Below are 27,630 nucleotides of genomic sequence, written 5' to 3'. Positions count from 1 at the left end.
TGTAGTTCACCCTCTCTCTCTCTTTATATCTATGATTTATCTCTCTATACATAGTTCAGCCTCTCTCTTTCTAACTATAATTTCTCTCTCTCTACGTTGTTCAGCCTCTCTCTCTCTCTCTCTCTTACTATCTAGAATTTCTCTCTCTCTCTATGTAGTTCAGCCTCTCTCTCTCTATCTATAATTTCTTTCTCTCTACGTAGTACAGTCTCTCAGCCCTCCTCTGTCTCTCCTTTATCTCAACCTCTCTTTCTCCATCTCAACATCTCTCTCTTCATCACAACCTCTATCTCAATCTCTCTTTCTCCTTTCTCTATCTCAACATCTCTCTCTTCATCAGAAACTCCATCTCAACCTCTCATCTTTCTCTAGCTATTACAACCTCTCCCTCTCTCTCGCTCCTTTCTCTAGCTATTACAACCTCTCCCTCTCTTTCTCTCCCATTATATCTCCCCCTCTCTAACCTTTTATCTGTCCCTCTCTTTCCCCCTCGCTCATTTCCACAGGACAGATCATCCAGGAGCTGCTTCATTTCCACTTTGCATAAAGAGGAGCTGCTCTCTCTCCGCCTGTCTTTTACTTTGTGCTTCCTCCAATACACGAGGTATTACAGCAGATGGGGAGGGACGGCAGGGAACGAATGGAGAGGATGGAAGAAGCAGGGGGCGGGACGGCAGGGAACGGTAAAACACAGAGCGGTCAGTCAGATTGTCTTGTTAATGAGCTGTCACCTCCAGACTGACCAGTAGATCAAGAGGTCCAGGCCAGGGGCAGCCGTGACCCATACAACCCCCATCCCCACCCTCACCTCCCCTGGGGTCAACACTGAACCTGAGCCCCAGGAGCTCAAAAGTCCAGGCCAATCGCTTGTCACCGTTTCAAGAAAGGGTCATGAGAGAGGCGCTGATGGACTCCCTGGCCTGTTCATTACATTTGTATTGGGGCCTGTGTGTCAGTAGGCTCGTAAACAATAGGATTGAAGTGTCACAATCATAACAGGAGAGGTGTGTGTGTACGTGTGTCTCCCTTTTTTTCCCTCTCTCTCTCTCTCTCTCTCTCTCTCTCTCTCTCTCTCTCTCTCTCTCTCTCTCTCTCTCTCTCTCTCTCTCTCTCTCTCTCTCTCTCTCTCTCTCTCTCTCTCTCTCTCTCACTCACTCACTCACTCACTCACTCACTCACTCACTCACTCACTCACTCACTCACCACTCCATTGTATCTAAAGAATGGCCGATTGCTATCTCAGTCCTTGCCGTTGTAATCTGTCGGTCCAGCCTATGGAAACTCTAATGTCATGTCATGCTCAGGGAGCTAGTGCATACATCACTGTGTGAAAAGAAACAAACATATTTTATAATCTCTTCAATGGCTCTTCTGTTCTTCTGGATAAAGCAGTAGAAAGGGGTAATGCCAGGTGAAAGGAACAACTATGTTCTTGCCTTCAAAGACTGAATAATTGACAGGGTGGATCTCAAACATCATCCGTATACACACACAGAAGCATGAGCACACACAGACACACAAAGACACACAGACACACACAGATGCTCATAAGCATGCACACACACACACACACACACACACACACACACACACACACACACACACACACACACACACACACACACACACACACACACACACACACACACACACACACACACACACACACACACACACTGCCCCAGCACCGTATGAAATTTCAATTAACTCTATAGTGCTCCTTTGGTTTCAACAAAACACAAGAGAGAATTTCACTTAACCTCCCAATTTTTGGATGCACTGCACAAGATGCTGTGAAAAGGAGCGATAGAAGAGTAGATCAGGTTAAAAATACACAATTTATTATTTCTATTTATAATGTGACCAGTGTCTGTCTCTTTCTTCCTCTTTCTCTCTCTCTCTGCCTCTCTCTCTTTTTCTTCCTCTCGCTTTCTCTATCTGTTCCTCTTTTCTCCGTCATGCTTCAGGCTCCCACCAGAGGTCTGTGGCACCTCTGCCGACGTTCGGGTTGGGTGACAGCTCTCCCTGATCTTTGAGGGGAATATCAATGATGGCACAGAGTAGAAGGATCTGCCACCTGGGTATCTGCTGCTGCTGAGAGACATCTTACACATATTTCCACAATTCAGTCAGGTCAGAGACACGTACACACATACACACAAGCACGCGCACACGAACACACAAAGACACACACATTTCACCTATAGGGAAAAAAATACCTTCTACAGGCAAACAAACTGTAACATCGATGATGAGGCCCTGGCTATTTTCATTGAGCTGACAACAGTGTTTCAATTTATTGCACTTTTTATTCATAGAGATTTTTATACTGAAAGGATCCGATAGGTATCACTTAAGATTGAAATAAAATAGGTATTTATTCATCTAATGTTCCTTTACAATGAGATAATGATAATGACAAAATGGCTATTCTCAAGACGTGACTGTGACCACATCAACTCAGACTGATTGCGTCATAATTTGACGTCTATTCTCAAACGCAGGTATTGAAAGAGTCGCTGACGACTGGCTGAAATCAGGCCATTGTGTGTTGAGCAGCGAAAGATTGCTAGGAGAGATCAGTGTTGATGCCCTGGAGCTATCCAGGAGACTATGAATGACCTATAATGATCTCCTGCTCCATTCATCCTCTCTCGCTTTCTTTCTGCTTCTCTCCTTCTCGTCTCTGAGTTCATTAGCCTGGTGGTGTTCCACTTCAGAACACACTGAAGAGTCCTCGACCTAAACATCCCTGAAGCACCCATTCATTCAGGCTCTTAAGGGCCCAGCCGCCATAGCAGTCACCACCTTAGAGAGCGTATCACAATCCACGCTACAATCGCATTGAAAACGCACTGATTCTCAACTTCTCTTAGTTGTAATAGCAAATCTATTTTGTTGACTGGTGGTTTTATATGGTCCTGATCCGGCCAAATGGGAATTCATTCAACAGTCTTGCGGCTTTTTTGGTGTCTCGAGTCAGGTTGAGTCTTTTCAGTCACAATAACGTGTGTCTTTAGTTTTTGGGGGGGTTGGGGTGGGGAAGGAGGGGGTGGGGGTGTAGGTTATTATTCCCCAACCTCAGAGCAGAGGGGGGGGGGGTCAGGGCCAGGGTCTGGTTTTTGGTTCCTACCGGCTGCAGAGGTAGTTATTCTCATCATCATAAGGGGTATATTATTTTGGGTGTGTGTATTTGGAATCTAGATTTAATTTAGTTGCGGCTGTTGCTATCAGTGGAGAACAAGCTGGCAGTGCCGGCGGTCTGACGCTCTCAGATAAGGACACTGCTCCCAGCTAAGCCTGATTAGTGCTGGCCCCTAAAAGGCTTTGTTGTGAGAGGCAAATAGACTGTGGAACGGCAGCCTGGGACCGAGCTGATATCAGGAATCACAGACCCACCAAACCCTCTCCTCTATGCTCTGCTCCTTGCCCCCCACTAGTGTACCCCACCACAGCACCCCAACGCACTAGTCAGAGTAAACCCGTATGTTGTGGGTGAGTGTGTGTGAAAAGAGGTCCGCACAAGGAAAACAGCTATTTTAGGTTTAGGGATTAGGTTTAGGGTTAGGGTTACAATTAGGGTTACAATTAGGGTTAAGGTTAGGGGTTAGGGTTATGTTTAGGGTTAGGGGTTAAGGTTGGGGTTAGGGTTATGATTAGGGTTAGTATTAGGGTTATGTTTAGTGTTAGGGGTTAAGGTTGGGGTTAGGGTTAGGTATAGGTAAAATAGGATTTTGAATGGGAATCAATTGTTCAATTGTTTGGTCCCCACAAGGTAAAGTCCCGTGTTATCTCAGCTCACTAGTCACCATAGCAGCACCAACCAGTAGCACGGGCTTCAGCAGGTATATTTCAATGGTCATCCCCAAAGCCTATTTCTCCTTTGGCCGCATTTCCTTCCAGTTCTCTGCTGCCAATGACTGGAACGAATTGCTAAAATCCCTGAAACTGGGGTTTCATATCTTTTATTTTACATTTATTTAACCAGGCAAGTTAGTTAAGAACAAATTCTTATTTTCAATGACGGCCTAGGAACAGTGGGTTAACTGCCTGTTCAGGGGCAGAACGACAGATTTGTACCTTGTCAGCTCGGGGGTTTGAACTTGTAACCTTCCAGTTACTAGTCCAACGCTCTAACCACTAGACTACTATCTCCCTCACTAACTTTAGGCATCAGCTGTCAGAGCAGCTCACAGATCACTGCACCTGTACATAGCCCATCTGTGAATAGCCCAACCAACTACCTCATCCCCATATTGTTATTTTTTATTTTTTGCTCCTTTGCACCCCAGTATCTCTACCTCCACATTCATCTTCTGCATATCTATCACTCCAGTGTTTAATTGCTAAATTGTAATTACTTCGCCACTACGGCCTATTTATTGCCTTACCTCCCTAATCTTACCTCATTTGCACACACTGTATATAGATTTTTTCTATTGTGTTATTGACTGTACGTTTGTTAATGTTTAACTCTGTGTAACTCTGTAACCATGTGTAACTCTGTGTTGTTGTTTGTGTTGCACTGCTTTGCTTTATCTTGGCCAGGTCGCAGTTGTAAATGAGAACTTGTTCTCAACTGGCCACCTGGTTAAATTAAGGTGAAATAAAAAATATATTTAAATTAAATTTAAAAATTTTAAAAGGATAGTATGACAAACGTGTGTGTGTGTGTGTGTGTGTGTGTGTGTGTGTGTGTGTGTGTGTGTGTGTGTGTGTGTGTGTGTGTGTGTGTGTGTGTGTGTGTGTGTGTGTGTGTGTGTGTGTGTGTGTGTGTGTGTGTGTGTGTGTGTGTGTGTGTGTGTGTGTGTGTGTAGCTAGTCTATAATATATTCTGAGAGGCCAGTGGAAGAGCCCTTCTCTTAACACTCCACAGGTTCTCTTTGTTCCTCTCGACAGTGATGAATACCCCTCCAGCCTCTACCCCCCTCCCCCACCGCCCTTCCCCAAATACAGGCCTGTGCTGGGGGAAGTCTTTGTTTGCTCTGCCCCATTATGTGGTGCGACACCATTCCACCGATCACCATTAACATCCACTGTGTGCATGTTGATGACAGTGGCTCCATTGTTGAAGGAGAAAATGGAAACATTAACATTCAGATTGGCCAAATAAATGTGAAGAACCAGAATATTATTTCATACTGTAATAATCATATCTAATTCTATGTAAAAGAAGAACAACATCATTTATTGGATGACTGTCAACAATGGAGCCTACTGAATATTTAAAATAATATATCATTATCATCTCTATCATAGTCATTTACTGTGGGTATCTGGATACAGCATCTTTATGTCTCAAATGGCACTCTATTCCCTATGTAGTGCACTACTTTTGACCAGGTCTGGTAGGGAGTAATGTGCTCTATAGGGAAAAGGTTACAATTTGGGACTCAAGCTATGACATGAATCCGAAGGCTCTAATGCTTTCTGATAACATACTTGTATTATGTCAACTGCAACTTCCTTGTTCCTCTCTTCTCAGCCCTGCAGGGTAATACACCAGGTAAACTATGGCTTCAGCTCGGACACCATATGCTTGATTATTACATGCCCAAATTCTCTGAAATAATTACTCCTCCGAAAAAAAATATTCTCGAGTAATTGGAGAAATGCCAGCAATACCATAAGAAAGAGGGCATCAACAATTACTGCTGGCTAAATCACATCTGTACTTTAAGTTTGTATTATAGACCAGCTGTTCATTTTGACAAGGTGATAAACATAACACAATATACTTGTAATATCCACACATTTTCCAACTCACATTATACCATGTTGCCCAAAGAGATGTATTTAAGAGTTCATCTTATGTCTTTGAAAGTGCACCCTCTTTTCAACTTCTGTTGAGGTGAGAATCATTCCCCAGCATGAGTCAGCAGTACAGTCACTCCCAGCAGTAGACCCTCTGTCCCATGGAGAGAGACCCATAGGGAGATGGAGATCTATGGAGAGAGACCCATAGGGAGATGGAGACCCAGGCATCTGTGTCTCTCTATCCTCAGTGCAGTGGGAATGGCCGAGGGGGGGCCTATTCCTGCTAAAGTCATGGGTTTGGGACAGCAACACAGCAGGAGCATGAAGGCAGACAGAACAGAGTAAAAGGAGTGACGGTGCTAGGGAGCCAGTAGCCTCCATCTGGCACCCTGCAGTCCCTCAGCCTCCCCCAGTCCTCGAGGGAGAGGGAGAGGGAGAGGGAGAGGGAGAGGGAGAGGGAGAGAGGGTGTTAATATGACATTTGTAATGTCTTTATTGTTTTGAAACTTCTGTATGTGTAATGTTTACTGTTAATTTGTATTGTTTATTTCACTTTATATATTCACTTTATATATTATCTACCTCACTTGCTTTGGCAATGTTAACACATGTTTCCCACGCCAATAAAGCCCTGGAATTGAATTGAATTGAATTGAGAGGGAGACAGGGAGAGAGGGTGAGAAGGAGAGGGAGAGGGAGAGAGGGAGAGAGGGGAGAAGGATAGGGAAAGGGAGAGAGGGGGAGAGGGAGAGAGAGAGGGGGAGAAGGAGAGTGAGAGGGGGAGAGGGAGAGATCAGGGTGATCAGGGTTCGCAAGGTTCAGTATCGTACATGATAGTCACAAAAGCCTTAAGGGAGGGACAGGGGTCTGTCTAGTGATAACCAGAATTCTAAGGTTTCATGGATAGGTGGAATGGGGTAGTCAGAATACTTTCACTTGTACACATATATGATGAGTAGCTTTATGAGTTTGGCAAACATTTCCACTAATTGAAATGAATTAACCAGCAATGCAGTGGGTGTGAAAATAATTACAATATTTATGAAGGATTTCAAATCTGTTTGTCGTTGACAGACAGAGGAACTACAAGACAAACACACACCCCCAAGTACATAATCACCACAGACAGGACTCCGAGGCATTGTTCTAACTACTCTCAGGTGTATACTGGAAACACAATTCAGCTCTCCTCACAGATGATGACAGAAGTGTTGAAACTTGTGGCAGTGCTCCTCAGGGAGCTGACAGGTCCCAATGACAGTGTGAACACACACACACTCACACATATCATGTGTGATATCATGTCATGTGCACACACACTTACACACATAGAGTCAAATATACCTGCACACACACACACACACACACACACACACACACACACACACACACACACACACACACACACACACACACACACACACACACACACACACACACACACACACACACACACACACACACACACACACACACACACACACACTTGAAGTCGGAATTTTACATACACCTTAGCCAAATACATGACTTGACTGTTAATCCAATTAAGAATTCCCTGTCACCACTTTATCACCACTTTATTTTAAGAATGTGAAACGTCAGAATAATAGTAGATTAAATCATTTATTTCAGCTTTTATTTCTTTCATCACATTCCCAGGGGGCCAATAGTTTACATACACTCAATTAGTATTTGGTAGCATTGCCTTTAAATTGTTTAACTTGGGTCAAACGCTTCGGGTAGCGTTTCACAAGCTTCCCAAAATAAGTTGGGTGAATTTTGGCCCATTCCTCCTGACAGAGCTGGTGTAACTGAGTCAGGTTTGTAGGCCTTCTTGCTCACACATGCTTTTTCAGTTCTGCCCACAAATGTTTTATAGGATTGAGGTCAGGGCTTTGTGATGGCCACTTCAATACCTTGACTTTGTTGTCCTTAAACCATTTTGCCACAACTTTGGAAGTATGCTTGGGGTCATTGTCCATTTGGAAGACCCATTTGCAACCAAGATTTAACTTCCTGACTGATGTCTTGAGATGTTGCTTCCATATATCCACATAATTTTCCTCCCTCATGATGGCATCTATTTTGTTAAGTGCACCAGTCCCTCCTGCAGCAAAGCACCCCCACAACATGATGCTGCCACACCCGTGCTTCACGGTTGGGATGGTGTTCTTCGGCTTGCAAGCATACCCCTTTTCCCTCCAAACAGAACGATGGTCATTATGGCAAACAGTTCTATTTTTGTTTCATCAGACCAGAGGACATTTCTCCAAAAATGTAGAATCTTTGTCCCAATGTGCAATTGCAAACCGTAGTCTGGATTTTTAATGGCGGTTTTGGAGCAGTGGCTTCTTCCTTGCTGAGCGTTCTTTCAGGTTATGTTGATATAGGACTCGTTTTACTGTGGATATACAGTGGGGAGAACAAGTATTTGATACTCTGCCGATTTTGCAGGTTTTCCCACTTACAAATCATGTAGAGGTCTGTAATTTTATCATAGGTACACTTCAACTGTGAGAGACAAAAATCCAGAATATCACATTGTAGGATTTTTAAGTAATTAATTTGAATTTTATTGCATGACATAAGTACTTGACCTGTTAGTTTTTATTTAAGACGCCCTCCTGTTCTCCACTCATTACCTGTATTAACTGCACCTGTTTGAACTTGTTACCTGTATAAAAGACACCTGTCAAACAGACTCCAACCTCTCCACAATGGCCAAGACCAGAGAGCTGTGTAGGACATCAGCGATAAAGTTGTAGACCTGCACAAGGCTGGGATGGGCTACAGGACAATAGGCAAGCAGCTTGGTGAGAAGGCAACAACTGTTGGCGCAATTTTTAGAAAATGGAAGTTCAAGATGACGGCCAATCACCCTCAGTCTGGGGCTCCATGCAAGATCTCACCTCGTGGTGATCATGAGGAAGGTGAGGGATCAGCCCAAAACTACACGGCAGGACCTGGTCAATGACCTGAAGAGAGCTGGGACCACAGTCTCAAAGAAAACCATTAGTAACACACTACGCCGTCATGGATTAAAATACTGCAGCGCATGCAAGGTCCCCCTACGCATGTCCAGGCCCGTCTGAAGTTTTCCAATGACCATCTGGATGATCCAGAGGACGAATGGGAGAAGGTCATGTGGTCTGATGAGACAAAAATAGAGCTTTTTGGTCTAAACTCCACTCGCTGTGTTTGGAGGAAGAAGAAGGATCAATACAACCCCAAGTACACCATCCCAACCGTGAAGCATGGAGGTGGAAACATCATTCTTTGGGGATGCTTTTCTGCAAAGGGGACAGGACGACTGCACCGTATTGAGGGGAGGATGGATGGGGCCATGTATCGCGAGATCTTGGCCAACAACCTCCTTCCCTCAGTAAGAGCATTGAAGATGGGTCGTGGCTGGGTCGTCGCTGGGTCTTCCAGCATGACAACGATCCGAAACACACAGTAAAGGGCACCTAAGGAGTGGCTCCGTAAGAAGCATCTCAAAGTCCTGTAGTGGCCTAGCCAGTCTCCAGACCTGAACCCAATAGAAAATATTTGGAGGGAGCTGAAAGTATTGCCCAGCAACACCCCAGAAACCTGAAGGATCTGGAGAAGGTCTGTATGGAGGAGTGGGACAAAATCCCTGCGGCAGTGTGTGCAAACCTGGTCAAGAACTACAGGAAACGTATGATCTCTGTAATTGCAAACAAAGGTTTCTGTACCAAATATTAAGTTCTGTTTTTCTGATGTATCAAATACTTATGTCATGCAATAGAATGCAAATTAATTCCTTAAAAATCATACAATGTGATTTTCTGGATTTTTGTTTTAGATTCTGTCTCTCACAGTTGAAGTGTACCTATGATAAAAATTACAGACCTCTACATGCTTTGTAAGTAGGAAAACCTGCAAAATCAGCAGTGTATCAAATACCTGTTCTCCCCACTGTAGATACTTTTGTACCTGTTTCCTCCAGCATCTTCACAGGGTCCTTTGCTGTTGTTCTGGGATTGATTTGCACTATTCACACCAAAGTACATTCATCTCTAGGACTCAGAATGCGTCTCCTTCCTGAGCGGTATGACGACTGCGTGATCCTATGGTGTTTATACTTGTGTACTATTGTTTGTACAGATGAACGTGGTACCTCCAGGTGTTTGGAAATTGCTCCCAAGGATGAACCAGACTTGTGGAGGTCTGCAATTTTTTTCCGAGGTCTTGGCTGATTTCTTTTGATTTTCCCATGATGTCAAGCAAAGAGGCACTGAGTTTGAAGGTAGGCCTTGAAATACATCCACAGGTACACCTCCAATTGAATCAAATTATGTCAATTAGCCTATCAGAAGCTTCTAAAGCCATTGCATTATTTTCTGGAATTTTCCAAGCTGTTTAAAGGCACGGTCAACTTAGTGTATGTAAACTTCTGACCCACTGGAATTGTGATACAATGAATTATCAGTGAAATAATCTGTCTGTAAACAATTGTTGGATGCACAAAGTAGATGTCCTAACCGACTTGTCAAAAACTATAGTTTGCTCACAAGAAATGTGTGGAGTGGTTGAAAAATGAGTTTTAATGACTCCAACCTAAGTGTATGTAAACTTCCGACTTCAACTGTACATACATGCAAACACACACACACACTTTGTTCTCTCATGTCACAGGGGGGCCATTTCATAGACCTCACATGTACAAGTTTCCCTGTTATTCTAAAACATGGCTCTCCCCCAATGTGACAGAGCACGTTCGCATTTTCATCTCAGTGACTCAAAGGTTCAACTTTCTTCATAGCACCCACTTTGCTAAGAAAACAAGGTTTTGTATTTACTCTGACTTTATTTAACAAAAATAGACATTGGCTGCATTTACACAGACACCCCAATTCTGATCGTTTGCCCAATTACTGGCAAAAGAGCTGATCTGATTGGTCAAAAGACAAATTTGTGGAAAAATATCAGATTTATGCTGCCGGTTTCCGGGTGGGGAGGGAATATGTGCGCGAGTGGATGGGGACTGAAGGGGGGTATATGTCTGGGTTATCTTTGTATGCATTTATTTGATTGTTTTTGTACCTGTAACACCCCTCCGAAACAGAAAAATGACCTGTGAAGCCATTGATCCATATTTCTGTAAATCTGCCAGATTTTGCCAGCCGGTAATTTTCTACATGGTGTATTTAACTTTCCCTGAAAATAAAGAGAATATAAATAAAATTATCCCGAGGACGATGGGAACCCAGCCACTAGGGGCAACTGTGAGCGCTATTACCATCAAGTACCCTTGGGTTTTGCTTTGGCGTTGTGGATGGGGTTTGTGGATGGGCGTTGTGGATGGGTGTTGTGGATGGGGGTTGCGGATGGGGGTTGCGGATGGGCGTTGTGGATGGGGGTTGGGGATGGGGGTTGGGGATGGGGGTTGTGGATGGGCGTTGTGGATGGGGTTGTGGATGGGCGTTGTGGATGGGCGTTGTGGATGGGCGTTGTGGATGGGGGTTGTGGATGGGGTTTGCGGATGGGCGTTGTGGATGGGGGTTGCGGATGGGCGTTGTGGATGGGGGTTGTGGATGGGCGTTGTGGATGGGCGTTGTGGATGGGGGTTGTGGATGGGCGTTGTGGATGGGGGTTGTGGATGGGGGTTGTGGATGGGGGTTGTGGATGGGGGTTGAGGATGGGCGTTGTGGATGGGCGTTGTGGATGGTGGTTGTGGATGGGGGTTGTGGATGGGCGTTGTGGATGGGGGTTGTGGATGGGGGTTGTGGATGGGGGTTGCAGATGGGCGTTGCGGATGGGCGTTGTGGATGGGGGTTGTGGATGGGGGTTGCGGATGGGCGTTGCGGATGGGGGTTGCGGATGGGGGTTGTGGATGGGGGTTGTGGATGGGGGTTGCAGATGGGCGTTGTGGATGGGGGTTGTGGATGGGCGTTGTGGATGGGCGTAAATCCATGATTCTGGATAAAACGGTTGCGTATTTGATCCCAGTCGTGGATGTAATGTATTGTCTTGACTCAGATTCACGGGAATCATTGACCTGTACTTTATTCCTTGTCTCCAAACCCATCCAACTGCATACCCAAGCATAGTCTCCCTTCGTTCCTCACAGGCCTCATGGTCCCCGCTGGTATTGCACCACTCGGTGTCACTAATATACTACATCTCTCGTCTTCTTAGATGTTTGACTAACAATTATGATAACACATCTCCAAACTGCAGATCTATGCATTATAATGTAACAAAACATTATCTAGTACTCAAAATAAAGTATCTCTCGTATACAGTATTTAAATCTTTTCCAACAACAACATACTGCAATGTCTACTTTTAGTTTCTTTAAACTACCAACCATAACACTGGCTACATTGCTGGAGCTCTTTAAACTACCAACCATAACACTGGCTACATTGCTGGAACTCTTTAAACTACCAACCATAACACTGGTTACATTGCTGGAGCTCTTTAAACTACCAACCATAACACTGGTTACATTGCTGGAACTCTTTAAACTACCAACCATAACACTGGTTACATTGCTGGAACTCTTTAAACTACCAACCATAACACTGGCTACATTGCTAGAGCTCTTTAAACTACCAACCATAACACTGGCTACATTGCTGGAGCTCTTTAAACTACCAACCATAACACTGGCTACATGGCTGGAGCTCTTTAACCAGTTCATCCTAGGGGGGCGCTGTGTCATTATTGGATAAAAAGACGTGCCCGTTTTAAGCGCAATATTTTGTCACAAAAAGATGCTCGACTATGCATGGAATTGATAGCTTTGGAAAGAAAACACTCTGACGTTTCCAGAACTGCAAAGATATTCACTGTGAGTGCCCTAGAACAGAAGCTTCAAGATGAAACTGTAACCAGGAAATGAGCAGGATTTCTGAGGCTCTGATTTTCATTATCTCCTTATATGGCTGTGAATGCGACAGGAATGAGCCTGCCCTTTCTATCGTTTCCCCAAGGTGTCTGCAGCATTGTGACGTATTTGTAGGCATATCATTGGAAGATTGACCATAAGAGATTACATTTGCCAAGTGTCCGCACGGTGTCCTGCGTGGAAATTGGTGCGCAAAACTCAGCTGCTGGTATTTTTCCATGGGATTCTGAGACGAAAGCATGCTTCCACGAACGACATATCAATGAAGAGATATGTGAAAAAACACCTTGAGGATTGATTCAAACAACGTTTGCCATGTTTCGGTCGATATTATGGAGTTAATTTGGAAAAAAGTTCAACGTTTTGGTGACTGAATTTTCGGTTCGTTTCGGTAGCCAAATGCGATGCACAAAACAATGCGATTTGTCCTACACAAAGAATCTTTCAGGAAAAACTGGACATCGGCTATGTAACTGAGAGTCTCCTCATTGAAAGGTAAATTATTTTATTTGATTGCTTTTCTGTTTTTTGTGAAAATGTTGCGTGCTAATTGCTACGATAAATGCTAAGCTAGCTATCAATACTCTTACACAAATGCTTGATTTTCTATGGTTCAAAAGCATATTTTGACAATCTGAGATGACAGTGTTGTTAAGAAAAGGCTAAACTTGAGAGCAGGCATATTTATTTCATTTCATTTGCGATTTTTAGAAATCGTTAACGTTGCGTTATGGTAATGAGCCTGAGGGTGTATTCACGATCCCGGATCCGGGATGGCTAAGATCAAGAGGTTAAACTACCAACCATAACATTGGTTACATTGCTGGATCTCTTTAAACTACCAACCATAACACTGGTTACATTGCTGGAACTCTTTTTTTGACAATGTTTATTAAACAAGAATTCTTGCCGGAACTTTTCTGTGATGGCTGGGGGTAGACTGCCCTGCCATTGAGACTGCCGGAGATTATTCTGCTCCATTATGGCAACATGTCTATCTACCATACTCTTTGGAGTCTTCGGATTCGAGGCTGTAGGTTGAATGGCCTCGTCAGGTGCAGGCACTTGTCTAGGCAGTGTGTCAGGCGCTGTTGGTCAGTGTCTCTGGCACTTGTAGTCCATTGTCATTACTGTGGTTGTAGTCACAGTTTCACAAAAGAAATATGCCGCATGGCCTTTGTCATGACGTTGGCCTGGGAGAAGGTTTATGACAGTCATAAATACCTCATCCCCCCCTTTTTCCTCTCTCTACCCTACTGATGTGACATTTGAAAATCCCTTGGTTAACATAGAGACTCTGGGAACATCAGAAGGTGGGGGGAAATGAACTATATTCTGGTAATCCGACCAATTGAACATATGCGGTGGTACTTAATGAATATGATGTCAGTTCGGTTGTTATCAATCAATGATAGGATGACAGAAACTCTACAGTGGAAAGTCTGCACATTGTAGTTATCTGATTCACATGGAATTGTTGTTCAATTTAAATGTTTGAATATAAAATTATTGGTGAAGAGATTAGCTCTGGCAGATTGGTTCTACTCAGTTGAACAACAGTTCAGCTCAGCGAAGAAGGTGTTTAGCTTGTTTGGAAGCAAGACATCAGAGGGCCTTCGGGGTATTGGCTTGAGGGTGAATATACACGGCTGTGACTATAACCGAAGAGAATTTTCATGGGAGGTAATATGGTTGGCATTTGATTGTGAGGTATTCTACATCGGGGCAACAGTATGGAGTGATGTGGCAGTGTCGAATCCTGTTTTCCTCCACGTATGCTTGGGAACCACTTGCGGTGAGAGGAGCACCAGTATCCGCCACAATAGGATATTAGACTGTGAACGTCTCCCTCAGGATTGTGATTATACTGGCGGTGATGATGCGGTTTAGGATACTCACATCAACCCATCTGGAGTAGTTGTCTGTTGTTACGAGGAGGTGTTCTCTTGTTGGAAAAGGCCCACACACATCAATGGCTGGGATCTGCCATGGTTCAGTTGGTAGCTCTGTTCTGACTGTGGGGACCTGCTGCTTTGGTGGTGGGCCATTGACTTGACATGCTGGACCGGACTTCACGAACAGTTCAACCTCTTTATCAATGTTTGGCCACCGTACTTTTATGTGTAGTGTTTGGTTTTCACAATCCACTGATGCCCTTCCTGTGCTAACATCAAAGTCTGTTTCTGAGCGGCTCGTGGCATGATAATGTGGTTGCCTTGTACAATTATCTGTCCAACAATAGACACTTCTTCTTGAACCAGTCGGTATGCAGTGTCGCATGTGCTCCAGTCAGCCTGTCTGATGCTTGTTCGTAGAGTAGCTAGAACTGGGTCCTTTGCTGACATTTCTTCCAGCTCTCGTAGTGGTGGATGCACATGGCACTGTGTGTTTGGCTACATAATAGATATGGTCATCCCTGTAGTGTGGAGATGCCGGAGGGTTCAGGGTCAACCGGGACAGTGAGTCGGCTGCATTCTGAGGCACAGGCTTGGATACAACCTTGAATCTGTAAGGCTGCGTTCTCAGTGCCCATCTCTCGATCCTCGCTAGTGGTTTGGATTTTGGAGAATAAATTGTATCTATTGGCTTGTGGTTGGTTACCATTACAAAGTGTTTGCCATAGAGAAACACATGAAACTTCTCACACGCCAGACCATGGCGAGTGCCTCTCTTTCAGTCTGAGAATAGCGTCGCTCTACATCTATGAGAGCACGGCTAGTGTAGTACATTGGCCTGTGTCAAACATATTTTTGTTCTGACTCAAGATAGCCCCTAGCCCCACTGGACTAGCATCCACAATCACGTGTGTCTCTGCAATGAAGCCGCTGGGGACCTGGGGACCTGGGGACCTCTCAGCAGGGAGGTTAGAGGCGCGACCACCGTGCTGAAGCCCCGGATGAACCTCCGGAAATAGTTGGCGAAACCCAGGAATTGCAGGACTGCTTTCACGTAGTTGGGGATGGGCCATGGCCTGACTCGCTGACACTTTGCTCTTCCATCTCCACTCTCTCCGTGGATATGAAGTAGCCCAAAATGGACACATACCACTGAAAAAACAAACACTTCTCTTGTTTGACATATAGATCATGCTCCAACAGTCTTCTCAGCACAGACCTGACTAACGAGACATGCTGGGCGCGGTCAGCAGAATAGACCAAAATGTTGTCTGTATAAACAACTACGCCCATCCCCGCATGTCCTGAAACACTTCGTTAATAAAGGCCTGGAAGACTGTAGGAGCATTAGACAGGCCAAAAGGTATCATGAGATACTCGTAATGGCCCGTGGTCGTGGAAACTGGACGATTTCCATTTGTAGCCTGCATCACGTGCATTTGTTCGATGATGGTTGTGATTAGGGGGTAAAGGATAGCTGAACTTAACGGTGGCTTTATTTAGAGTTCGATAATCAATGCCGGGGCGCAGTCCCCCATCTTTTAAACCCCAACAAAGCTTGAGGAGGCTGGTGATGTAAAGGGGCGGAGCTGGTGAACGGAATGAGCTGCAGTACCGGGGGTCTCGGTGACAAGAGCTAGTTTTCGTGCTGCATTTTTTACTCCTGAAGCAGTGATGAACAGTTTCAAAATTTCTATCCAATTTGCCCATCGCAAACCAAAACTGTCTGGGTCGGAATGCACATCAAACGGCAGGAGAGAAGGTTAGCTCAGTGCCATTGTTCTTAGGTTCTTTTATTGGCAAGCACACTTATTTGCTGGTTAGCTATGTTAACTGAATGGCTAAGCAAGGTTTTAATGAAAAATCCCTTTACAATTTCATTTTTCCTGCCCTCACCCAGCTGCTTGAGTGGATAAGGTTTATTTTTATTTCCATACCTGCCTGAACGTAATGTTTTAACCCTATCCCAAACCTTAACCTTAACCATTCAGAATGACAGCCTGAACGTAATGTTTTAACCCTATCCCAAACCTTAACCTTAACCATTCAGAATGACAGCCTGAACGTAATGTTTTAACCCTATCCCAAACCTTAACCATTATGAATGACTGCCTGAACTGAATGTTTTAACCCTATCCCGAACCTTAACCATTATGAATGACTGCCTGAACTGAATGTTTTAACCCTATCCCAAACCTTAACCTTAACCATTCAGAATGACTGCCTGAACTTAATGTTTTAACCCTATCCCAAACCTTAACCTTAACCATTCAGAATGACTGCCTAAACTTAATGTTTTAACCCTATCCCAAACCTTAACCTTAACCATTCAGAATGACTGTCTAAACTTAACGTTTTAACCCTATCCCAAACCTTAACCATTATGAATGACTGCCTAAACTTAATGTTTTAACCCTATCCCAAACCTTAACCATTATGAATGACTGCCTGAACTTAATGTTTTAACCCTATCTGTCACGAATATTACCGAAGGTGACTCCCCTTCTTGTTCGGGTGGCGCTCGGCGGTCGTTGTCGCCGGTCTACTAGCTATCGCCGATCCGTTGTTCTGTGTTCGTTTAGTTTTGTCTAATTGGTAGCACCTGTTTCTAGTTTGGTTGTTAGGATAGGGTTATATATAGTCTGTTCAGCCCGCTTCTGTTTCGTGCAGGCTTGTTCTCCTGTTTCCTTGTTTGAGTGTATTTTTGTTGGCATTTTGGGTTTCACGCTGTCCGTTTATATTTCTGTTCATTTGTGTTTCCACTTTTGTTCATGTTATGTTTCCAGGACATTAAAGCGTGTTGTTTTTCCCACATCCTTTGCTCTCTGTGCCTGACTCCACACCTCTTCACTCATTTACTCTTAACACTATCCCAAACCTTAACCATTATGAATGACTGCCTAAACTTAATGTTTTAACCCTATCCCAAACCTTAACCATTATGAATGACTGCCTAAACTGAATGTTTTAACCCTATCCCAAACCTTAACCATTCAGAATGACTGCCTAAACTTAACGTTTTAACTCTATCCCAAACCTTAACCATTATGAATGACTGCCTAAACTGAATGTTTTAACCCTATCCCAAACCTTAACCTTAACCATTCAGAATGACTGCCTGAACTTAATGTTTTAACCCTATCCCAAACCTTAACCATTCAGAATGATTGCCTGAACTTAATGTTTTAACCCTATCCCAAACCTTAACCTCGAAATTTGACATTTGGGGAAATGGAACCATACAGAGCAGCATGAGCAACAAAAACACTTTAAAATTTGACATTTGGAGCAAGTTTTCAATTTGACGTTTAGCTGACCTGCATGAACGTCTACTTCTGCAGTGAGACTGTGAGAACTTGTTGCTACCACTACAAAGAGAGTAAAGAGCTCTCTGAGAGCACAAGGAAAGCTCTGAGATAATTATGAAACCAATTAACACACACATGAAATAGGTTTCACATCTTCTGTGTTACATTTCACTTTGGAGTATCAGTTCAAGGCTAGTACTCAATGTGGTGACAGAGGAGGCCCTGTTCCCATTACAGGAAGACAATTAACAATTTAGGACATCCAAGACCCTTGAAAAAACACTCTTCCCCTACAACACCCCTTAGCCCACTCTTCTCCTTCATCTCAGTAAACAGGAAATCATATCAGTCACAACACACACTACTGAGTCTATATATCATAAACATTGCATTACGGCATGGCACGGATGCGAGGTGGCACTCATTACTGTAATTTGTTGTGGCCGTCACAAAGGGCTCCCTGTGATTCAGCTAGATTCTTTAAAGCCACAAAGATTCATATAAAGAGATCAGAGACAAAGCGCAGCGTGACCAGAAAACTCCTCTTGAACCTGGTGACTCCCGCGAAGCCATGCACAGGGTTTGATGTACACATTTGTTTAATTGAACAAGCGGCGTGAACAAAGACGAGATCAATTGTTGATTTTAATAAGACATTGTTCATACTTCATTTGATGGCGGAGGAGAGAGTGTAAAAGAGAAAGGTGATAATTCTGTATTGCGCCATTACACCCGGCCGTCCTAGGCTGAAACTCTCTCTCTCTCTCTCCTCTCTCTCTCTCTCTCTCTCTCTCTCTCTCTCTCTCTCTCTCTCTCTCTCTCTCTCTCTCTCTCTCTCTCTCTCTCTCTCTCTCTCTCTCTCTCTCTCTCTCTCTCTCTCTCTCTCTCTCTCTCTCTCTCTCTCTCTCTCTCTCTCTCTCTCTCTCTCTCTCTCTCTCTCTCTCTCTCTCTCTCTCTCTCTCTCTCTCTCTCTCTCTCTCTCTCTCTCTCTCTCTCTCTCTCTCGTAGCCCACCACCAATGACCAGCTAAGAGTGACAAACAGACAATTTGTCTAATTTGCCAACTTCCACCAAGTTCTCACTTATAATTCTTTATAATAAGTGGCTTCTGTTGTGACTCATAGGCCAATGCACTTTTTAAATAGTCCATTTATTCTTCAAAAGTAATTGTTTTACAAAGTATTAATATGCTTTTGGAATGAAACGATATGATTACAATGTAGGCTACCCAGTGTTTCAGGTATGGACATTTCCCAGCACGACAGATGTTAATTTCCGTTGTGACAGAGAGATGTTCATTTCCGTCGTGACAGAGAGATCACAATGTAGACTTTATGAAGGATCAGGTGTTAACATTTTTCAAATATCCCTGTGGAAGGCTTACAGACCAGAGAGTGGGTTGTTCTCTTTCTGCTTCACACATTTTAATACATCCAATTAAATCTCTCAAGCCAGTGATCAGAGATGTTTAGTCCTTTTATATAAAGTGTGCACAAGCGAGTGTGCATTTGTGTGTGTCTGTGTACCTGTGTGTGCCTGCATGTGTTGAAGATGGAGATGCATGCCTATCTGTGCTGAAGATAGCCATCTCATTGTTAGTGAACTTAGGCAAAGACTTGGAGGGTTACAATACACTTTATGTAGTAACCCATCAAAAATCATCTAGAAACTGAGCACAGATGGACCACTTCAATCATAATTGGACACTTCGTTGTGACACTGTACAACATTGAAGTGGTTCAAAAGCAGAGTCATTTTGTTACGATAGGTAGGCTATGCTACGCAAGTCATTTTGTTACGATAGGTAGGCTATGCCACGCAAGTCATTTTGTTACGATAGGTAGGCTATGCTACGCAAGTCATTTTGTTACGATAGGTAGGCTATGCTACGCAAGTCATTTTGTTACGATAGGAAGGCTATGCTACGCAAGTCATTTTGTTATGATAGGTAGGCTATGCTACGCAAGTCATTTTTTACGATAGGTAGGCTATGCTACGCAAGTCATTGACACGTAAGCAACATGCACCGTGTGGCTGGTTTTCACACATCACAGAGGAGACCATGTTAGACACACAGATGATGACAACCAACAGTGTCCCATTGGCTTTTTGACAGTTCTGGAACGGTACTTCATAGAATGAAGAACTGGGTAACATAGAACTGGGTAACATTTTATTTGGATAGTCCCCTATGGATGGTTTATAGATCAGCTAACTCTAACTAACCTCAACTAACCTTCAACTAACACTCAACTAACCCTAGACCTAGACCTATCCCCAACCCTAGGCAAGTTCTTGCATGTTAACAGAATTTAATTTGATAGCTTGTTGTTAGTCTGAGTACCTCATCAAAGGCAGGCCCTAATAAGACTCCTGAGCAGCTAATCAAATGGCTACCTGGACTATTTGCATAAAATTGTATTTGATTTGATTTATAGTCCATCTATAGGGGACTTAGAAATGTACATAACTGCCTACATACATACCAAGATAGAGAAGTATTTCTGAATGACCCACTGTTAGTCAGCAGAGCACTCAACACACACACACACACGCACCATAAAGACATGTCCTATTTTGCAATCACTGCAAATTCTCGAAACAGCTGTTCTCAGAGGGTCGGACTTAAATTAAGTATGAAGGAATATGTTTTTAATTATGTTACCACCTGGGGCTCCATGGACCTTACCAGCTCTACTTGAAACAGATGCAGCCATTTTCCCTAATTACATGGGACAAATTGAGATGGTGTGTTCTCACATCACTGTGTCAAGAACTTGAAATCCAGTGGCAGAAAATATTGTTGTTTAACATTTGTCATGTCTGGAGTTATAACTATTATTACATTTGAGTCATTTAGCAGATGCTCTTATCCTGAGCAACTAGGGTTGCGTGCCTTGCTCAAGGGCACATTGACAGATGTTTAGGGGATTCGAACCAGCAACCTTTTGGTTACTGGCCCAACACGCTAGGCTACCTGCCACCCTCATTATGTACGGTTTAAAACAGATATTCTACCTGTGTATACAATGGTCCACAATGGCACCACGTACTGCACACGGGATCAAAACCCTTTAGCTGTTGATGACAGGACCACACACCCATTACTTTGGGTTTGTTGTAGGGGGAGTAGAGAGAGAGAGCGAGAGAGCGAGTGCGAGAGAGAGAGAAACAGAGAAATAAGTGAGGTGGAGAAAAGAGCTGCTTTCCTTGTGTCTGTCTGTGAATATGTTCCAAATGGCACCCTATTCCTACATGGTGCATTATGTTTAAACACATCCCCATGGGCCCTGGTCAAACCTAGCCCACTATGAAGGGAATAGGGTGCCATTTGGGATGTAGTAAATATGCCTGTCTGTCTTCCAATCACGGGAGACTGCTGAGGGGAGGTCTGCTCATAATAATGGCTGGAACTGAGTGAATGGAATGGCATCATGTGTTTCTTTAATGTATTTTTTATTTGACCTTTATTTAACTAAGCAAGTCAGTTACGAACAAATTCTTATTTTCAATGACAGCCTAGGAACAGTGGGTTAACTGCCTGTTCAGGTGCAGAACGACAGATTGTACCTTGTCCGCTCGGGGGTTTTGAACTTGCAACCTTCCGGTTAGTAGTCCAACGCTCTAACCACTAGGCTACCCTGCCGCCCCCACACCATTCCACCCATTCCACTCCAGCCATTACCACAATCTCGTCCTCCCCAAATAAGGTGCCACCAACCTCCTATGCTTCCAATAACCCAGAAGGCATGCATCAATAGCCCAGGTGTTCATCTGTAAAGCAGGGTGCAATAATGCCCACACACACCGCACATACACATGTGTGTGCACACACACACTGGCCACTGGCCAGTAACAGTACCGTATGCAAATCAGAGGACTTCTTTCAATTCAGGGAAATAAATGTCCACAGCAACCGTCGACTTTTCCGTGACTCCGTCAAACGAGCTAATGATTATTAATTCAGGGTTTTAATCTCTTCCACATTTACATTTCAAGACCGTTTGCTGTTGGTCCGAATACTGATGGGATTTTAAAACAGCAGTAGCAAAATAATAACCCTGTGTCATGGGTCGATTCATTCTCTTTTTACATATTAGATCAACCAAGTGAGAAATTGGGTGAGAAACATTTTAAAAATGGGTTCCCGCTGTTCTGCATTGATAATGAAGTCGAGCATTAATCCATCGATTCGCTTGGCGGTCCAACTCCGAGGTTAAGATGCAGAAAAACACCATGTGACTGACAGTGGAAAGGTCATGTGCTTTTACACACACACACGCACGCACGCACACGCACGCACGCACGCACGCACACACACACACACACACACACACACACACACACACTAATGTGAGTCAGGAGTCTCAATCACTATACTATAGTACATAGTATATTCCCAGTATCTTACAATGTAATCAGGTACATGTATAACCAACTTTATGCCATCTATGTAATGATAGTGTTTGGAGTGCATCATGGCCATAAGTGCCAATGGTAATGTCTGGTGGTTGGCTATAGCTCAGTTGGTAGAGCATGGCGCTTGTAACGCCAGGGTAGTGGGTTCGATCCCCGGGACCACCCATACGTAGAATGTATGCACACATGACTGTAAGTCGCTTTGGATAAAAGCGTCTGCTAAATGGCGTATATTATTATTATATTAAGATCACATTGCATATACCCTATTCCCTACATAGTGTGAGTAGTGCACCATGGGCCCTGGTCAAAAGTTTTGCACTATGAAGGGATTAGGGTGTTATTTTGGACTCAACCAGTGTGTGGTTGTCCTCTCTGTGGAGGATAAAACCCCAGTATGACATAATAGTGTGTGTGTGTGTGTGTGTGTGTGTGTGTGTGTGTGTGTGTGTGTGTGTGTGTGTGTGTGTGTGTGTGTGTGTGTGTGTGTGTGTGTGTGTGTGTGTGTGTGTGTGTGTGTGTGTGTGTGTGTGTGTGTGTGTGTGTGTGTGTGTGTGTGTGTGTGTGTGTGTGTGTGTGTGTGTGTGTGTGTGTGTGTGTGTGTGTGTGTGTGTGTCTGACAGCTGATGATGGATGAGTGTCTGTCCAGGGCTTCAAAATGTCCAGCTTTCTGAAGACCAACTGGGAAATAGGGTTGGAATGCCATGCTCAGGCTTAACAGCTGACTATGTTTTACACTTTAACATACTGAATGACAAATGCAGTATTTCCTTCATCAGGCTGCTGGATAGTGGAATTTTATATGATCTCTCTCTCTCTCTCTCTCTCTCTCTCTCTCTCTCTCTCGCTCTCTCTCGCTCTTTCTCTCTCGCTACGTAGTTCAGTCTCTCTCTCAATCTATAATTTCTCTCTCTCACACACTACACATTATCACCGTCTGACGGACCAGTACGATTCCATCAGAAGGCAGGGATTCAAAAATACATGAAACGCTCAAGAGCAATAAAATAAATCACCACCAACCGTAACATGAACTTACATTTCACGCCTCAAGTGGGAAACGGAGCTGTGGAGGGGCCTCTGAAAACCATGCAGCACTGCTGAGACCGAGACAAACACTTCCTCCTGTCTCTCCTAGTCCTATCCTCCATGCAGAACCACAGTCTCTCCAAGGATCCAGCCGATTAACTGTTATTTCTGCCCCGCAAACAAACATTGCTACTGTATACTGTGTGTGTGTGTGTGTGTGTGTGTGTGTGTGTGTGTGTGTGTGTGTGTGTGTGTGTGTGTGTGTGTGTGTGTGTGTGTGTGTGTGTGTGTGTGTGTGTGTGTGTGTGTGTGTGTGTGTGTGTGTGTGTGTGTGTGTGTGTGTGTGTGTGTGTGTGTGTGTGCACATGTGTCTTGGATACCATACCGCCACCGATCTCTTCCTTAATCTAAAGAACCCTGTTAGTTTCCCCATTATTCTTATAACAGTAACGACTCAATTAGGCTTATTGTTTACCCAAGTAATTATTTCCCTCCAGTCAGGGGAAACCCGCTGGTTCTCAGGGTAGATGGTGTCTGATGTAATAGATAGTTCTGCTTTAAGCAGAGAAGGAACATGGGAGTAAATACCATCTGTCTGGCTGGCTTCCTCCTCCTGATTTAAATCCCCTCTCTTCTATCTTTTCTATATCATATCATAGGGTAAGATAGCATATCCTAGCACATACAGGAGAAGATAGCAAGCTGTGACCCAAATAGCAAACTCAATAATCTCCTGAAACAGATTCAGGAAGTGGAGGAAGAGACTTCACTCAATAAAATACTTCAGGGATTGTTGTTGCCGACGAGGCTGCGGCAACTACCAGCCAGCACAACAACAAAGCACACAAGAAAGAAGAAGAAGAAGAAGACAAAAGTGAAAGAAATTACCCAAGAATGTGGACAGATATAAGTGTGGTATGGGAATTACTGTACAGATGTAGGATCTTAATTTGAGCCAGTTGTCTTGCTACCACAGGAAAATAATCCTGCAGCAACAGGAAATGTGAATTATTATTTGGATTATAATTAATGGGCATTTTTGTAGCGGTTGATACAAAACTACAAACTTCAGAAGCCTTTTTAAACATCAAATATACTACAAGGTTTACATTTCTTGCATTGCAGGAACATTCTCCTGCAACAGGGTGATTAAGATCCTAATCAAATTAAGATCCTACATCTGTAGTTAAACACTGGTGTTCTAAGCCACAGAGGAAACTCAGTAAAACGGGTTCTTTCTTTGACCCCAGTATATCCAATTTCACTCCTCAATAGAAACGCAGAATTTTGAGTTGAGACTGAACTGAGAAACGAAACTCTGGAAAAGATTTTGGTGTTCAGATAAACCACACACACACACCCGAGCTGACATGGTACAAATCTGTCGTTCTGCCCCTAAACAGGCAGTTAAACCACTGTTCCTAGGCCGTCATTGAAAATAAGAATTTGTTCTTAACTGACTTGCCTGGTTAAGTAAAGGTAAAATAAATAAAAAAAGATTTTAAAAAACACACACACACACCAACAAGGACTATACATCTATGCATTGGATGACAACTGTACCTCATCATACTTCTGTGCAACCCAGCCAGAGTGTCAGACTCTACCATTACACATAAACCTCCCAGACACCACAACCCAGCCAGAGTGTCAGACTCTACCATTACACATAAACCTCCCAGACACCACAACCCAGCCAGAGTGTCAGACTCTACCATTACACATAAACCTCCCAGACACCACAACCCAGCCAGAGTGGCAGACTCTACCATTACACATAAACCTCCCAGACACCACAACCCAGCCAGAGTGTCAGACTCTACCATTACACATAAACCTCCCAGACACCACAACCCAGCCAGAGTGTCAGACTCTACCATTACACATAAACCTCCCAGACACCACAACCCAGCCAGTGTCAGACTCTACCATTACACATAAACCTCCCAGACACCACAACCCAGCCAGAGTGTCAGACTCTACCATTACACATAAACCTCCCAGACACCACAACCCAGCCAGAGTGTCAGACTCTACCATTACACATAAACCTCCCAGACACCACAACCCAGCCAGAGTGTCAGACTCTACCATTACACATAAACCTCCCAGACACCACAACCCAGCCAGAGTGTCAGACTCTACCATTACACATAAACCTCCCAGACACCACAACCCAGCCAGTGTCAGACTCTACCATTACACATAACCCTCCCAGACACCACAACCCAGCCAGAGTGTCAGACTCTACCATTACACATAAACCTCCCAGACACCACAACCCAGCCAGAGTGTCAGACTCTACCATTACACATAAACCTCCCAGACACCACAACCCAGCCAGAGTGTCAGACTCTACCATTACACATAAACCTCCCAGACACCACAACCCAGCCAGAGTGTCAGACTCTACCATTACACATAAACCTCCCAGACACCACAACCCAGCCAGAGTGTCAGACTCTACCATTACACATAAACCTCCCAGACACCACAACCCAGCCAGAGTGTCAGACTCTACCATTACACATAAACCTCCCAGACACCACAACCCAGCCAGAGTGTCAGACTCTACCATTACACATAAACCTCCCAGACACCACAACCCAGCCAGAGTGTCAGACTCTACCATTACACATAAACCTCCCAGACACCACAACCCAGCCAGAGTGTCAGACTCTACCATTACTCATAAACCTCCCAGATACCACAACCCAGCCAGAGTGTCAGACTCTACCATTACACATAAACCTCCCAGACACCACAACCCAGCCAGTGTCAGACTCTACCATTACACATAACCCTCCCAGACACCACAACCCAGCCAGAGTGTCAGACTCTACCATTACACATAAACCTCCCAGACACCACAACCCAGCCAGAGTGTCAGACTCTACCATTACACATAAACCTCCCAGACACCACAACCCAGCCAGAGTGTCAGACTCTACCATTACACATAAACCTCCCAGACACCACAACCCAGCCAGTGTCAGACTCTACCATTACACATAACCCTCCCAGACACCACAACCCAGCCAGAGTGTCAGACTCTACCATTACACATAAACCTCCCAGACACCACAACCCAGCTAGAGTGTCAGACTCTACCATTACACATAAACCTCCCAGACACCACAACCCAGCCAGAGTGTCAGACTCTACCATTACACATAAACCTCCCAGACACCACAACCCAGCCAGAGTGTCAGACTCTACCATTACACATAAACCTCCCAGACACCACAACCCAGCCAGAGTGTCAGACTCTACCATTACACATAAACCTCCCAGACACCACAACCCAGCCAGAGTGTCAGACTCTACCATTACACATAAACCTCCCAGACACCACAACCCAGCCAGAGTGTCAGACTCTACCATTACACATAAACCTCCCAGACACCACAACCCAGCCAGAGTGTCAGACTCTACCATTACACATAAACCTCCCAGACACCACAACCCAGCCAGAGTGTCAGACTCTACCATTACTCATAAACCTCCCAGATACCACAACCCAGCCAGAGTGTCAGACTCTACCATTACACATAAACCTCCCAGACACCACAACCCAGCCAGTGTCAGACTCTACCATTACACATAACCCTCCCAGACACCACAACCCAGCCAGAGTGTCAGACTCTACCATTACACATAAACCTCCCAGACACCACAACCCAGCTAGAGTGTCAGACTCTACCATTACACATAAACCTCCCAGACACCACAACCCAGCCAGAGTGTCAGACTCTACCATTACACATAAACCTCCCAGACACCACAACCCAGCCAGAGTGTCAGACTCTACCATTACACATAAACCTCCCAGACACCACAACCCAGCCAGAGTGTCAGACTCTACCATTACACATAAACCTCCCAGACACCACAACCCAGCCAGAGTGTCAGACTCTACCATTACACATAAACCTCCCAGACACCACAACCCAGCCAGAGTGTCAGACTCTACCATTACACATAAACCTCCCAGACACCACAACCCAGCCAGAGTGTCAGACTCTACCATTACACATAAACCTCCCAGACACCACAACCCAGCCAGAGTGTCAGACTCTACCATTACTCATAAACCTCCCAGATACCACAACCCAGCCAGAGTGTCAGACTCTACCATTACACATAAACCTCCCAGACACCACAACCCAGCCAGTGTCAGACTCTACCATTACACATAACCCTCCCAGACACCACAACCCAGCCAGAGTGTCAGACTCTACCATTACACATAAACCTCCCAGACACCACAACCCAGCCAGAGTGTCAGACTCTACCATTACACATAAACCTCCCAGACACCACAACCCAGCCAGAGTGTCAGACT

The sequence above is a fragment of the Oncorhynchus gorbuscha genome, linkage group LG09 (genome assembly GCF_021184085.1).
Source record: "Oncorhynchus gorbuscha isolate QuinsamMale2020 ecotype Even-year linkage group LG09, OgorEven_v1.0, whole genome shotgun sequence".
NCBI classification, from domain to species: Eukaryota; Metazoa; Chordata; class Actinopteri; order Salmoniformes; family Salmonidae; genus Oncorhynchus; species Oncorhynchus gorbuscha.
The sequence above is the reverse complement of the archived record's forward strand: the minus strand, read 5'-3'. Positions refer to the sequence as shown.